This window comes from Staurois parvus, unplaced genomic scaffold, assembly GCF_062004578.1.
Source record: "Staurois parvus isolate SC_StPar_1 unplaced genomic scaffold, SC_StPar_1.0 ptg000126l, whole genome shotgun sequence".
Taxonomy (NCBI): Eukaryota; Metazoa; Chordata; class Amphibia; order Anura; family Ranidae; genus Staurois; species Staurois parvus.
The window spans coordinates 1,859,153-1,874,886 of NW_028317922.1; the positions used below are offsets into that span (position 1 = coordinate 1,859,153).

General features: G+C 44.8%; 3 non-coding genes across 3 annotated transcripts; all 3 read left to right on the forward strand.

The window, feature by feature from the left end:
- Positions 1-2,582: 2,582 nt before the first annotated feature.
- Positions 2,583-2,655, forward strand: TRNAF-GAA (transfer RNA phenylalanine (anticodon GAA)). The gene has a single exon. It is a non-coding gene; the product is annotated as a tRNA-Phe (tRNA).
- Positions 2,656-6,817: 4,162 nt separating this feature from the next.
- Positions 6,818-6,890, forward strand: TRNAF-GAA (transfer RNA phenylalanine (anticodon GAA)). The gene has a single exon. It is a non-coding gene; the product is annotated as a tRNA-Phe (tRNA).
- A 3,747-nt stretch (positions 6,891-10,637) lies between these two features.
- Positions 10,638-10,710, forward strand: TRNAF-GAA (transfer RNA phenylalanine (anticodon GAA)). The gene has a single exon. It is a non-coding gene; the product is annotated as a tRNA-Phe (tRNA).
- Positions 10,711-15,734: the final 5,024 nt, after the last annotated feature.

Consider the following 15,734-nt stretch of genomic DNA (forward strand, 5'->3'; position numbering starts at 1 on the left):
CAGTGAAATGTATTCACAGTGCCCTGTGAGTAGACTTTGCTTTGTCACACATTTCACAGAGTCTGATTTCCAACGTACAGATTTGCTGAGAGGAGGAGTTTCAGGAGGCAGAGTCAGTACAGGAATCACAGCTTGCAGGCAGCAAGGTACCATGGGAGCTGCAGTCCTTAGAAAATGAAAGTAAAGAGCAGAGAAGAAGCTGAACACCATGCCGGAAATCCAGGAAATTGTAGAAATAGATGGCCAGCAGAGAAACAGCAATCACAACATAAAAGGAGGTTACTGAGGCAAGCTTACATTGGTTTGTCAAGGGGAACTATTGCTCCTATTGTTCCTATTGCCATTACCATGCTGATGTTTGAAAATAAAAGTGTAGGCTGGGACTTTAGATCTCCTTTAAGGTCTCTGGGACCCCTTCGCTTTGCCGCCACACACCTGCTGGCTTGCTCCTTTGGAATGTGCCGAAATAGCTCAGTTGGGAGAGCGTTAGACTGAAGATCTAAAGTCCCTGGTTCTATTCCGGGTTTCGGCAACTGCCTGCGTTTCTTTTGGTGTAACGCTTTCCGGCAAGACTGGGCAGACCAAGACCAAGGTTTAGAAACTGGTTCAGTGCATATTAGGGTCTCGGGCGCAGCAGAAAAGCAATTGTACAACTTCCCGCAGTATATGGTTTTCTCAGCCAACGTGCAAGGACATGTCCAAAATCTTTTCTACTCAATAGGACCAGGTTACACCACCACATAGCGCTGCAAAGCCTTGGGGGAAAAAAAGGCTGGCATGTTGCATTGTTGCAGCCCTCACCTGCGTTATGCCAATCAAACCAAGTGGAAGAGTCTGCTTCACAGAGGAAATGTAATGTGTCCGAAAGGAATGGCAGCGCGCAGCCGAGCAAAACAACTTATCAAATGCATTCCGGGGTGAACAAGACTTAGCCGGCTTTGAAAGATACTAAAAGTCACGGCGCAGCCAAAACTAGTCTTTGACAACTTGATGCAAGTAAATAGAACTTTTTTGAACCATGGGATGAATAAAATCCAATACATTTTCTTCCTCTTGCTGATGCATCAGACTAGAAAACCAGAAGCAGGTCAGAAAAAGTATCTTCGCGGTCCGAAATGACTTCCATGACAAAAGCTACAATTGCGCAGCTGAAGATTCTCAGCTTCCTCAGGTTGCAGGCCGCTTCTTCTTCCATACACACAAAATGAGAAGCATAACCACTCCTTCCTAGAAAAGGCAATATCACTTATTCAACCAATTTCCTTGCGGAGTCACTTCTCTTGCAGGGTCCCAAAAGACACAGTATACACGCAAGTCATTTGGATTTTGCCTTTCACTTTAGTTTGAAGAAAGATGTATGATTGTATGCCTTTTATCAGGAAAATTGGGTGAAAATGGCTACGTCAGATGAAAAGCAAAGCTTTAAAGCGAAGAAAGATTACAAACTGTATGACTTTTTCCGGGAAAGTGGCTCAAAATGGCTACGTCAGATGAAAAGCAAGAGGGTTAGCAGCTAGATAAGGTTCCTTTCGAAAAGAGAACACTTGGAGCATTTTCCTTCACTCTGGTCCTTTGGTAGTACTACGGTTGGTTTAAGGCTTCTTTAGAGCAGTGTATTTGGACTCCTCAAAACCTCTATCTAGCTTTAAAAATGTAAAGCCATATATTGCTTCCCACGTTGCATTTCATTGATTTCTAGCCTACTCGCATGAATTTGAACAATCTTGAATATTGTAAACTGACTTTGTGAAGATCCACCAACATTTTCTTTTTTGATTTCAGTGAAATGTATTCACAGTGCCCTGTGAGTAGACTTTGCTGTGTCACACATTTCACAGAGTCTGATTTCCAACGTACAGATTTGCTGAGAGGAGGAGTTTCAGGAGGCAGAGTCAGTACAGGAATCACAGCTTGCAGGCAGCAAGGTACCATGGGAGCTGCAGTCCTTATAAAATGAAAGTAAAGAGCAGAGAAGAAGCTGAACACCATGCCGGAAATCCAGGAAATTGTGGAAATAGATGGCCAGCAGAGAAACAGCAATCACAACATAAAAGGAGGTTACTGAGGCAAGCTTACATTGGTTTGTCAAGGGGAACTATTGCTCCTATTGTTCCTATTGCCATTACCATGCTGATGTTTGAAAAAAAAAGTGTAGGCTGGGACTTTAGATCTCCTTTAAGGTCTCTGGGACCCCTTCGCCTTGCCGCCACACACCTGCTGGCTTGCTCCTTTGGAATGTGCCGAAATAGCTCAGTTGGGAGAGCGTTTGACTGAAGATCTAAAGGTCCCTGGTTCGATCCCGGGCTTCGGCATCTGTTGTAGGTTTAAGGAGAGTCCACCTGTCTGTGAGCTGTTGCTTTTCTCATGAATCGGGCTAGCGTATGCTCCATGCTTTGGCTTCTCACCTGTCTGTTGCTCATGACTGAACGGTGGCTTAGTCTCACTGGCAATTTAGTCGTGAATCTTGCTGCCTTTTCTCTTTTCCGGCAACATGCATAGGCATAAAAATCTCAATTCTCCATAGGCTCCTGTAACACCAACTTATAGTAGCCAACAATTGCTGAGGAAAGCACACATCTTAAGCCGAAATAGCTCAGTTGGGAGAGCGTTAGACTGAAGATCTAAAGGTCCCTGGTTCAATCCCGGGTTTCGGCAACTGCCTGCGTTTCTTTTGGTGTAACGCTTCCCGGCAAGACTGGGCAGACCAAGACCAAGGTTTAGAAACTGGTTCAGTGCATATTAGGGTCTCGGGCGCAGCAGAAAAGCAATTGTACAACTTCCCGCAGTATATGGTTTTCTCAGCCAATGTGCAAGGACATGTCCAAAATCTATTCTTCTCAATAGGACCAGGTTACACCACCACATAGCGCTTGCAAAGCCTTGGGGGAAAAAAAGGCTGGCATGTTGCATTGTTGCAGCCCTCACCTGCGTTATGCCAATCAAACCAAGTGGAAGAGTCTGCTTCACAGAGGAAATGCAATGTGTCCGAAAGGAATGGCAGCGCGCAGCCGAGCAAAACAACTTATCAAATGCATTCCGGGGTGAACAAGACTTAGCCGGCTTTGAAAGATACTAAAAGTCACGGCGCAGCCAAAACTAGTCTTTGACAACTTGATGCAAGTAAATAGAACTTTTTTGAACCATGGGATGAATAAAATCCAATACATTTTCTTCCTCGTGCTGATGCATCAGACTAGAAAACCAGACGCAGGTCAGAAAAAGTATCTTCGCGGTCCGAAATGACTTCCATGACAAAAGCTACAATTGCGCAGCTGAAGATTCTCAGCTTCCTCAGGTTGCAGGCCGCTTCTTCTTCCATGCACACAAAATGAGAAGCATAACCACTCCTTCCTAGAAAAGGCAATATCACTTATTCAACCAATTTCCTTGCGGAGTCACTTCTCTTGCAGGGTCCCAAAAGACACAGTATACACGCAAGTCATTTTGATTTTGCCTTTCACTTTAGTTTGAAGAAAGATGTATGATTGTATGCCTTTTATCAGGAAAATTGGGTGAAAATGGCTACGTCAGATGAAAAGCAAAGCTTTAAAGCGAAGAAAGATTACAAACTGTATGACTTTTTCAGGGAAAGTGGCTCAAAATGGCTACGTCAGATGAAAAGCAAGAGGGTTAGCAGCTAGATAAGGTTCCTTTCGAAAAGAGAACACTTGGAGCATTTTCCTTCACTCTGGTCCTTTGGTAGAACTACAGCTGGTTTAAGGCTTCTTTAGAGCAGTGTATTTGGACTCCTCAAAACCTCTATCTAGCTTTAAAAATGTAAAGCCATATATTGCTTCCCACGTTGCATTTCATTGATTTCTAGCCTACTCGCATGAATTTGAACACTCTTGAATATTGTAAACTGACTTTGTGAAGATCCACCAACATTTTCTTTTTTGATTTCAGTGAAATGTATTCACAGTGCCCTGTGAGTAGACTTTGCTGTGTCACACATTTCACAGAGTCTGATTTCCAACGTACAGATTTGCTGAGAGGAGGAGTTTCAGGAGGCAGAGTCAGTACAGGAATCACAGCTTGCAGGCAGCAAGGTACCATGGGAGCTGCAGTCCTTAGAAAATGAAAGTAAAGAGCAGAGAAGAAGCTGAACACCATGCCGGAAATCCAGGAAATTGTGGAAATAGATGGCCAGCAGAGAAACAGCAATCACAACATAAAAGGAGGTTACTGAGGCAAGCTTACATTGGTTTGTCAAGGGGAACTATTGCTCCTATTGTTCCTATTGCCATTACCATGCTGATGTTTGAAAATAAAAGTGTAGGCTGGGACTTTAGATCTCCTTTAAGGTCTCTGGGACCCCTTCGCCTTGCCGCCACACACCTGCTGGCTTGCTCCTTTGGAATGTGCCGAAATAGCTCAGTTGGGAGAGCGTTAGACTGAAGATCTAAAGATCCCGGGTTTCGGCATCTGTTGTAGGTTTAAGGAGAGTCCACCTGTCTGTGAGCTGTTGCTTTTCTCATGAATCGGGCTAGCGTATGCTCCATGCTTTGGCTTCTCACCTGTCTGTTGCTCATGACAGAACGGTGGCTTAGTCTCACTGGCAATTTAGTCGTGAATCTTGCTGCCTTTTCTCTTTTCCGGCAACATGCATAGGCATAAAAATCTCAATTCTCCATAGGCTCCTGTCACACCAACTTATAGTAGCCAACAATTGCTGAGGAAAGCACACGTCTTAAGCCGAAATACGTCAGTTGGGAGAGCGTTAGACTGAAGATCTAAAGGTCCCTGGTTAAATCCCGGGTTTCGGCAACTGCCTGCATTTCTTTTGGTGTAACGCTTCCCGGCAAGACTGGGCAGACCAAGACCAAGGTTTAGAAACTGGTTCAGTGCATATTAGGGTCTCGGGCGCAGCAGAAAAGCAATTGTACAACTTCCCGCAGTATATGGTTTTCTCAGCCAACGTGCAAGGACATGTCCAAAATCTATTCTTCTCAATAGGACCAGGTAACACCACCACATAGCGCTGGAAAGCCTTGGGGGAAAAAAAGGCTGGCATGTTACATTGTTGCAGCCCTCACATGCGTTATGCCAATCAAACCAAGTGGAAGAGTCTGCTTCACAGAGGAAATGCAATGTGTCCGAAAGGAATGGCAGCGCGCAGCCGAGCAAAACAACTTATCAAATGCATTCCGGGGTGAACAAGACTTAGCCGGCTTTGAAAGATACTAAAAGTCACGGCGCTGCCAAAACTAGTCTTTGACAACTTGATGCAAGTAAATAGAACTTTTTTGAACCATGGGATGAATAAAATCCAATACATTTTCTTCCTCGTGCTGATGCATCAGACTAGAAAACCAGAAGCAGGTCAGAAAAAGTATCTTCGCGGTCCGAAATGACTTCCATGACAAAAGTTACAATTGCGCAGCTGAAGATTCTCAGCTTCCTCAGGTTGCAGGCCGCTTCTTCTTCCATACACACAAAATGAGAAGCATAACCACTCCTTCCTAGAAAAGGCAATATCACTTATTCAACCAATTTCCTTGCGGAGTCACTTCTCTTGCAGGGTCCCAAAAGACACAGTATACACGCAAGTCATTTGGATTTTGCCTTTCACTTTAGTTTGAAGAAAGATGTATGATTGTATGCCTTTTATCAGGAAAATTGGGTGAAAATGGTTACGTCAGATGAAAAGCAAAGCTTTAAAGCGAAGAAAGATTACAAACTGTATGACTTTTTCAGGGAAAGTGGCTCAAAATGGCTAAGTCAGATGAAAAGCAAGAGGGTTAGCAGCTAGATAAGGTTACTTTCGAAAAGAGAACACTTGGAGCATTTTCCTTCACTCTGGTCCTTTGGTAGTACTACGGCTGGTTTAAGGCTTCTTTAGAGCAGTGTATTTGGACTCCTCAAAACCTCTATCTAGCTTTAAAAATGTAAAGCCATATATTGCTTCCCACGTTGCATTTCATTGATTTCTAGCCTACTCGCATGAATTTGAACAATCTTGAATATTGTAAACTGACTTTGTGAAGATCCACCAACATTTTCTTTTTTGATTTCAGTGAAATGTATTCACAGTGCCCTGTGAGTAGACTTTGCTGTGTCACACATTTCACAGAGTCTGATTTCCAACGTACAGATTTGCTGAGAGGAGGAGTTTCAGGAGGCAGAGTCAGTACAGGAATCACAGCTTGCAGGCAGCAAGGTACCATGGGAGCTGCAGTCCTTAGAAAATGAAAGTAAAGAGCAGAGAAGAAGCTGAACACCATGCCGGAAATCCAGGAAATTGTAGAAATAGATGGCCAGCAGAGAAACAGCAATCACAACATAAAAGGAGGTTACTGAGGCAAGCTTACATTGGTTTGTCAAGGGGAACTATTGCTCCTATTGTTCCTATTGCCATTACCATGCTGATGTTTGAAAATAAAAGTGTAGGCTGGGACTTTAGATCTCCTTTAAGGTCTCTGGGACCCCTTCGCTTTGCCGCCACACACCTGCTGGCTTGCTCCTTTGGAATGTGCCGATATAGCTCAGTTGGGAGAGCGTTAGACTGAAGATCTAAAGGTCCCTGGTTCGATCCTGGGTTTCGGCATCTGTTGTAGGTTTAAGGAGAGTCCACCTGTCTGTGAGCTGTTGCTTTTCTCATGAATCGGGCTAGCGTATGCTCCATGCTTTGGCTTCTCACCTGTCTGTTGCTCATGACAGAACGGTGGCTTAGTCTCACTGGCAATTTAGTCGTGAATCTTGCTGCCTTTTCTCTTTTCCGGCAACATGCATAGGCATAAAAATCTCAATTCTCCATAGGCTCCTGTCACACCAACTTATAGTAGCCAACAATTGCTGAGGAAAGCACACATCTTAAGCCGAAATAGCTCAGTTGGGAGAGCGTTAGACTGAAGATCTAAAGGTCCCTGGTTCAATCCCGGGTTTCGGCAACTGCCTGCGTTTCTTTTGGTGTAACGCTTCCTGGCAAGACTGGGCAGACCAAGACCAAGGTTTAGAAACTGGTTCAGTGCATATTAGGGTCTCGGGCACAGCAGAAAAGCAACTGTACAACTTCCCGCAGTATATGGTTTTCTCAGCCAACGTGCAAGGACATGTCCAAAATCTATTCTTCTCAATAGGACCAGGTAACACCACCACATAGCGCTGCAAAGCCTTGGGGGAAAAAAAGGCTGGCATGTTGCATTGTTGCAGCCCTCACCTGCGTTATGCCAATCAAACCAAGTGGAAGAGTCTGCTTCACAGAGGAAATGCAATGTGTCCGAAAGGAATGGCAGCGCGCAGCCGAGCAAAACAACTTATCAAATGCATTCCGGGGTGAACAAGACTTAGCCGGCTTTGAAAGATACTAAAAGTCACGGCGCCGCCAAAACTAGTCTTTGACAACTTGATGCAAGTAAATAGAACTTTTTTGAACCATGGGATGAATAAAATCCAATACATTTTCTTCCTCGTGCTGATGCATCAGACTAGAAAACCAGAAGCAGGTCAGAAAAAGTATCTTCGCGGTCCGAAATGACTTCCATGACAAAAGCTACAATTGCGCAGCTGAAGATTCTCAGCTTCCTCAGGTTGCAGGCCGCTTCTTCTTCCATACACACAAAATGAGAAGCATAACCACTCCTTCCTAGAAAAGGCAATATCACTTATTCAACCAATTTCCTTGCGGAGTCACTTCTCTTGCAGGGTCTCAAAAGACACAGTATACACGCAAGTCATTTTGATTTTGCCTTTCACTTTAGTCTGAAGAAAGATGTATGATTGTATGCCTTTTATCAGGAAAATTGGGTGAAAATGGCTACGTCAGATGAAAAGCAAAGCTTTAAAGCGAAGAAAGATTACAAACTGTATGACTTTTTCAGGGAAAGTGGCTCAAAATGGCTACGTCAGATGAAAAGCAAGAGGGTTAGCAGCTAGATAAGGTTCCTTTCGAAAAGAGAACACTTGGAGCATTTTCCTTCACTCTGGTCCTTTGGTAGTACTACGGCTGGTTTAAGGCTTCTTTAGAGCAGTGTATTTGGACTCCTCAAAACCTCTATCTAGCTTTAAAAATGTAAAGCCATATATTGCTTCCCACATTGCATTTCATTGATTTCTAGCCTACTCGCATGAATTTGAACAATCTTGAATATTGTAAACTGACTTTGTGAAGATCCACCAACATTTTCTTTTTTGATTTCAGTGAAATGTATTCACAGTGCCCTGTGAGTAGACTTTTTCTGTGTCACACATTTCACAGAGTCTGATTTCCAATGTACAGATTTGCTGAGAGGAGGAGTTTCAGGAGGCAGAGTCAGTACAGGAATCACAGCTTGCAGGCAGCAAGGTACCATGGGAGCTGCAGTCCTTAGAAAATGAAAGTAAAGAGCAGAGAAGAAGCTGAACACCATGCCGGAAATCCAGGAAATTGTGGAAATAGATGGCCAGCAGAGAAACAGCAATCACAACATAAAAGGAGGTTACTGACGCAAGCTTACATTGGTTTGTCAAGGGGAACTATTGCTCCTATTGTTCCTATTGCCATTACCATGCTGATGTTTGAAAATAAAAGTGTAGGCTGGGACTTTAGAACTCCTTTAAGGTCTCTGGGACCCCTTCGCCTTGCCGCCACACACCTGCTGGCTTGCTCCCTTGGAATGTGCTGAAATAGCTCAGTTGGGAGAGCATTAGACTGAAGATCTAAAGGTCCCTGGTTCGATCCTGTGTTTCGGCATCTGTTGTAGGTTTAAGGAGAGTCCACCTGTCTGTGAGCTGTTGCTTTTCTCATGAATCGGGCTAGCGTATGCTCCATGCTTTGGCTTCTCACCTGTCTGTTGCTCATGACAGAACGGTGGTTTAGTCTCACTGGCAATTTAGTCGTGAATCTTGCTGCCTTTTCGCTTTTCCGGCCACATGCATAGGCATAAAAATCTCAATTCTCCATAGGCTCCTGTCACACCAACTTATAGTAGCCAACAATTGCTGAAGAAAGCACACGTCTTAAGCCGAAATAGCTCAGTTGGGAGAGCGTTAGACTGAAGATCTGAAGGTCCCTGATTTAATCCCGGGTTTCGGCAACTGCCTGCTTTACTTTTGGTGTAACGCTTCCTGGCAAGACTGGGCAGACCAAGACCAAGGTTTAGAAACTGGTTCAGTGCATATTAGGGTCTCGGGCACAGCAGAAAAGCAATTGTACAACTTCCCGCAGTATATGGTTTTCTCAGCCAACGTGCAAGGACATGTTCAAAATCTATTCTTCTCAATAGGACCAGGTAACACCACCACATAGCGCTGCAAAGCCTTGGGGGAAAAAAAGGCTGGCATGTTGCATTGTTGCAGCCCTCACCTGCGTTATGCCAATCAAACCAAGTGGAAGAGTCTGCTTCACAGAGGAAATGCAATGTGTCCGAAAGGAATGGCAGCGCGCAGCCGAGCAAAACAACTTATCAAATGCATTCCGGGGTGAACAAGACTTAGCCGGCTTTGAAAGATACTAAAAGTCACGGCGCCGCCAAAACTAGTCTTTGACAACTTGATGCAAGTAAATAGAACTTTTTTGAACCATGGGATGAATAAAATCCAATACATTTTCTTCCTCGTGCTGATGCATCAGACTAGAAAACCAGAAGCAGGTCAGAAAAAGTATTTTCGCGGTCCGAAATGACTTCCATGACAAAAGCTACAATTGCGCAGCTGAAGATTCTCAGCTTCCTCAGGTTGCAGGCCGCTTCTTCTTCCATACACACAAAATGAGAAGCATAACCACTCTTTCCTAGAAAAGGCAATATCACTTATTCAACCAATTTCCTTGTGGAGTCACTTCTCTTGCAGGGTCCCAAAAGACACAGTATACACGCAAGTCATTTTGATTTTGCCTTTCACTTTAGTTTGAAGAAAGATGTATGATTGTATGCCTTTTTCAGGGAAAGTGGCTCAAAATGGCTACGTCAGATGAAAAGCAAGAGGGTTAGCAGCTAGATAAGGTTCCTTTCGAAAAGAGAACACTTGGAGCATTTTCCTTCACTCTGGTCCTTTGGTAGTACTACGGCTGGTTTAAGGCTTCTTTAGAGCAGTGTATTTGGACTCCTCAAAACCTCTATCTAGCTTTAAAAATGTAAAGCCATATATTGCTTCCCACGTTGCATTTCATTGATTTCTAGCCTACTCGCATGAATTTGAACAATCTTGAATATTGTAAACTGACTTTGTGAAGATCCACCAACATTTTCTTTTTTGATTTCAGTGAAATGTATTCACAGTGCCCTGTGAGTAGACTTTGCTGTGTCACACATTTCACAGAGTCTGATTTCCAACGTACAGATTTGCTGAGAGGAGGAGTTTCAGGAGGCAGAGTCAGTACAGGAATCACAGCTTGCAGGCAGCAAGGTACCATGGGAGCTGCAGTCCTTAGAAAATGAAAGTAAAGAGCAGAGAAGAAGCTGAACACCATGCCGGAAATCCAGGAAATTGTGGAAATAGATGGCCAGCAGAGAAACAGCAATCACAACATAAAAGGAGGTTACTGACGCAAGCTTACATTGGTTTGTCAAGGGGAACTATTGCTCCTATTGTTCCTATTGCCATTACCATGCTGATGTTTGAAAATAAAAGTGTAGGCTGGGACTTTAGATCTCCTTTAAGGTCTCTGGGACCCCTTCGCCTTGCCGCCACACACCTGCTGGCTTGCTCCTTTGGAATGTGCCGAAATAGCTCAGTTGGGAGAGCGTTAGACTGAAGATCTAAAGGTCCCTGGTTCGATCCCGGGTTTCGGCATCTGTTGTAGGTTTAAGGAGAGTCCACCTGTCTGTGAGCTGTTGAATCTTGAATCGGGCCAGCGTATGCTCCATGCTTTGGCTTCTCACCTGTCTGTTGCTCATGACAGAACGGTGGCTTAGTCTCACTGGCAATTTAGTCGTGAATCTTGCTGCCTTTTCTCTTTTCCGGCAACATGCATAGGCATAAAAATGTCAATTCTCCATAGGCTCCTGTCACACCAACTTATAGTAGTCAACAATTGCTGAGGAAAGCACATGTCTTAAGCCGAAATAGCTCAGTTGGGAGAGTGTTAGACTGAAGTTTTAAAGGTCCCTGGTTCAATCCTGGGTTTTGGCAACTGCCTGTGTTTCTTTTGGTGTAACGCTTCCTGGCAAGACTGGGCAGACCAAGACCAAGGTTTAGAAACTGGTTCAGTGCATATTAGGTTCTTGAGCGCAGCAGAAAAGCAATTTTATATTTCAATATTTTTATTGAATTTTTCAGTGAAAAAACAAAGGAATGAGACATTGTTCATTCATACACTATTGCAATAAAAACATTAAACAGTTGAGCATTGTTGTTGTTATTCCATTCACTAGGCGATGGTTGAGTTGGTCTTATTTAGCGATTTCATCAGAGGCATTTATATATGTATGATGATCCTTGGTGAGGAGTTGGGATGTTAGGGGGGATATTGGTAGGGGAGATGGGGGAGGGGGGAGAAGGGGAGGAAAGATATATCTGGGTGTGTAAGGATATACCAGTCTAGGTTTAGGAGGTGATTTTTACTATTTAAGTGTTATCAGGGTTGAACAGAACATTTTGCGTGATTTAACCATCGGGTCCATTTCTGATTAAATTTAAGGTGGGAGGAAGTATTGATTGCGTATTTTTTCTCCATTTCACATTGGATATTGAGGTCTATAATTAGTGAGGTAATTGATGGGGTATTCTTTGTGTTCCATAATCTGGTAATGTTTATTTTGGCAGCAAAAAGTGTGTGAGTGATAATTGTGCGGGAGGGAGGGGGGAATTTCTCAATTCTGATATGTAGGAGTTCTAATGAGGGGTTTCGGGTTATTAAAATTTTGGTTATATCAGATATTAATTGGAAGGTAGCATTCCAGAAGGATCTAAGTGATTTACATGACCAGAGAATATGTAGTGTTGAGCATGTCCCCCCGCATTGTCTCTAGTATGTAGGAGACTGTTTTGGGTAGTAGAGAGAGAGTTTGACCGGAGTCAGGTACCATTGGTGGAGTATTTTTAGATATGACTCCCAGTGGGAGCTGCATCGGGTAGCTTTATATGTAATGTTGAAAGCATTTTCCCAACATTGTAAGTTTATTTGTTCTTATAGGATTTTTTCCCAATTGGTAAGAGAAGTAGTTTGTAGTGTGAATTGTAGGTTTGTGAGGTATGTATAGACGGTAGAGATGCCCTTACTTGGGTATTGAGATTTGGTGAAAAAAAGGAATGCTGTAATTGGTATCTTAGTGGTATGGGGTAGTATTGTTGTTTCTAGACAGTGAGCAATTCTTAGGTATGTGAAGTTTTCAGAATTAGGGAGATATATTTTGCTTGGAGAATTTGGAAGGGGCATATAGATTGGTTGGCGTAGAGGTCTTTTATATTAGTTATACCTTGTTTTGTCCAATGAGATAGGTCTAACGAGGGTATAAGAAGATGCAATATATTAGTTGGAGTGGGGATTTTTTTTATGTCCTTGAATTTGGTGGATAGGAAGTCACGCCAGGCTTGTAGGGAGGCTTGTATGCAGGGATGTTTTAGTTTGTATTCTATTCGGTTGGTTGGTGGAGTTAGGATTATATTTTGGGGTTTAAGGGGGTGAAAAGGAAGGGTTTCCATTGTGGACCAAATTTTTTCTTTCGATGGGTTCCACCAAAAGTATATTTGGTCTAAAAAGTTGCGGTGTAGTAAGATGTGAGGTGTAGGAGTCCTGCTCCTCCTTTAGTTGTAGGGCGTATTAAGAGATTTGTGGTGTATCTGGGCTTTTTCGAGTTCCATAGGAATTTTGTGAGGATTGTTTGTAGGCTAGAAAAGAATCAGTTGGGGATTGGTATGGGGAGTGTACGGAATATGTATAAGATTTTGGGTAGAATGAACATTTTTAGGGTTGCCACTCGACCTAGTTTAGAGAGTTCTGAGGTACGGAGTGTGGTTAGTTATCGAGGAATAGTTTCAAGTAATGTTTTATGGTTTGCGGAGTATAGTTGATCCGTTGTTGGTGTGAGTCTGATACCTAAGTAAGGAATGCTGTTCGTTTCCCATGAGAATGGGAATTTGTTCGCTAGTAGGGTTTGGAGTTGGGGTGAAATGTGGAGGTTTAGTATGGAAGATTTGGGTTTGTTAAGTTTATAGTATGATACTGTTGAGTAGTTATGGAGGTGTGAGTGAATCATTTTAAGGGACGTTTTTGGGTTGGTCACCATTAGTATAATATTGTCCGCAAATAGGCTAATTTTGTGTTCTAAGTTGAGGTGTGTGATTCCTGTGAATGATCGGTCCTCTCTGAGTTTGGATGCTAGGGGTTCAGTGAGGAGTGTAAATAGGAGTGTAAATCGGGGAGAGTGGACAGCCTTGTCTGGTGCCGTTGGAGATGTCAAAGGGGTCAGATAATGTGCTGTCTGTCAGTACTCTAGCGGATGGATGTGAGTATAGTGATAGAATGGCGTTCAGCATCCAACCTGTGGTACCAAATTTTTGAAGAGTGAGTTGCATAAATTGCCAATGTATCCGGTCGAATGCTTTCTCTGCGTCTAGAGATAAGAGTAAGGAGGGTGTCAGGAATGGACTCACCACTGGTGGTGGGACTCACCTGCCTTGTGGGCTGCAGTACCAGTGCTGGCCAGCGGGTGCTCTCAGCAGCCAGAATCTCACTCCTGCAGTCAAGCCATCACCTGAGGCTGATTGCAGGAGGTGTATTTAAGCAGGACCAGGCCTGCAATCAGTGACTTGGTGTATTGTTCTCATGAGCCCCTGTGCCTGAATCTGGTCCTGTCGTCTGCCTGCCTTCCTGATCCCTCTGCCTGCCTTCCTGATCCCTCTGCCTGACTCCTGACATTGATAGAACTCTGCCTGCAACGACCTTGGCTATTCCTGACCACTCTCCTGCCTGCTCTTCTGGTACCTTGTCTGCCTGATTGTTCCTGACCCGGCCCGTCTGACTACGCTCTGCCTGCTCCTTTGTACCTTGTTTGCCCGATGGTTCCTGATCCGGCCTGCCTGACCACTCCACCTCACCAGCTCTGACTACTCTGGTCTGTGTGCTTGTACTTTCCGTTATCAGTTGGAGGTTTGGTTTTGTTTATATTGTGCGTTTATATTTTTGTATAGCCTCTAATAAATTATATTGTTTACACCATACTTGAGCCTGCATTTCCCTGTGTTAGCCCACACATCTCTGGTCATACCCGGATCTGTGACATTACACCAAGGCCAATCCTGACCAGCAGGGGCTGCACAGGGAAGCCATTTTGGCTTGTTGTTGTGAAGGATGTATCCTGAGGAGGTTGTGTACTTGTTGCTGTTAGTCTTAGAAGACAGAGAATATGGCAATCAGATTCTGAAGGAGTATACCAGGGATCAGCTGCTGGAATGCATACAAGTTGCTCATTCACTTGTAGATCAGGGCATGGAGTTTTCTGAGGTGCAGCCATTGATCCAGGTTTGTGCTGAGTTGGCTCTGTCCTGTACCCCTGAAAGCAAGGATGACTTTTTTCCACCATTTTGTGCAGATCAAGTGGAATCATTGGTATGGTTGTTGGAGGATGATCCAGATTGCTTCCTTGAGCATTATGCAGCTTGTCTATCACATGTGCTTGTGGATTGCATAAACGCAGTGCAGTCTTTGGTCAGACAGGCTACATCTAAGCTACGCTTTGTTCAACTGGTATTACAGACATGGTCAGATTTGTTACACCCAGCCTCAGTCAGCTTGCCAAAACCTAGTCCTGTTTCTAATCTATTTTTTCAAAGCTCTATTCCTGCATTCCCGACAGCACCTCCAGTTCCAGCCCAGTATACCCTGCCATCAACCACATGCCAGTACCCTGTTCCCACTCGCTGCACCTATCCTGCCTTTAACCCTGTAAAGAAGTCCTCTGTAGCAACTGCTCCCTCCTCTGTTCCATCCTCCAGCTCTTCTCTGTCTTCAGCTGCTCCATCCGTTTACAGATCTGCATTTACTTACAGTGCTTCAGTAACTAAACCCAAGAAGAAGCGAAAATTCTTTCCAACCAGTACCATCCTGCCAGTATCCAAATCGGTCAGCCTGCCGTCTTAGAAACCGCCTTCTGTTGCCCAGCCTGATGTTCCTACCCAGCCTGATGATCCTACCCAGCCTGATGATCCTACCCAGCCTGATGACCCGGTGTTCGTGATCCAGCCTGATGACCCGATCCAGCCTGATGACCCGATCCGGCCTGATGACCCAGTGCCCGTGGTCCAGCTTGGTGCCCGTGGTCCAGCCTGGTGCCCGCTGTTGTGCCAGATGACTCGGTGCTGCTGTTGTGCCTGGCGACTCGGTGCCTGCTGTTGTGCCTGGTGACTTGGTGCCTGCTGTTGTGCCTGGTGACTCGGTGCCCGCTGTCGTACCTGGCGACTCGGTGCCCGCTGTCGTGCCTGGTGACTTGGTGCCCGCTGTCGTGCCTGATGGCCCGGTGTCCGCTGCCTTGCCTGATGGCCCGGTGCCCGCTGCCTCGCCTGATGGCCCGGTGCCTCTGTCCGCTGCCCAGCCTGATGTGCCAGCTCCGGATGCCCAGCCTGCTTCTGGAAATCCTGTGTCCAGCAACCTGCCTTCCTGCTGTTTCCTGTAAAAAGATAGGCCTATCAGCAAGAGACCCAGCCAGTCGCTTGATTCCGGCAGTGGGATGTCCAACCAGTCACTGGACCCAGGCATTGGAACATTTGTGCCATTACAGACTGTTTGGAGTGTCCTGAGGCCGCTCCTTGAGGAGGGGCACTGTCAGGAATGGACTCGCCACTGGTGGTGGGACTCACCTGCCTTGTGGGCTGCAGTA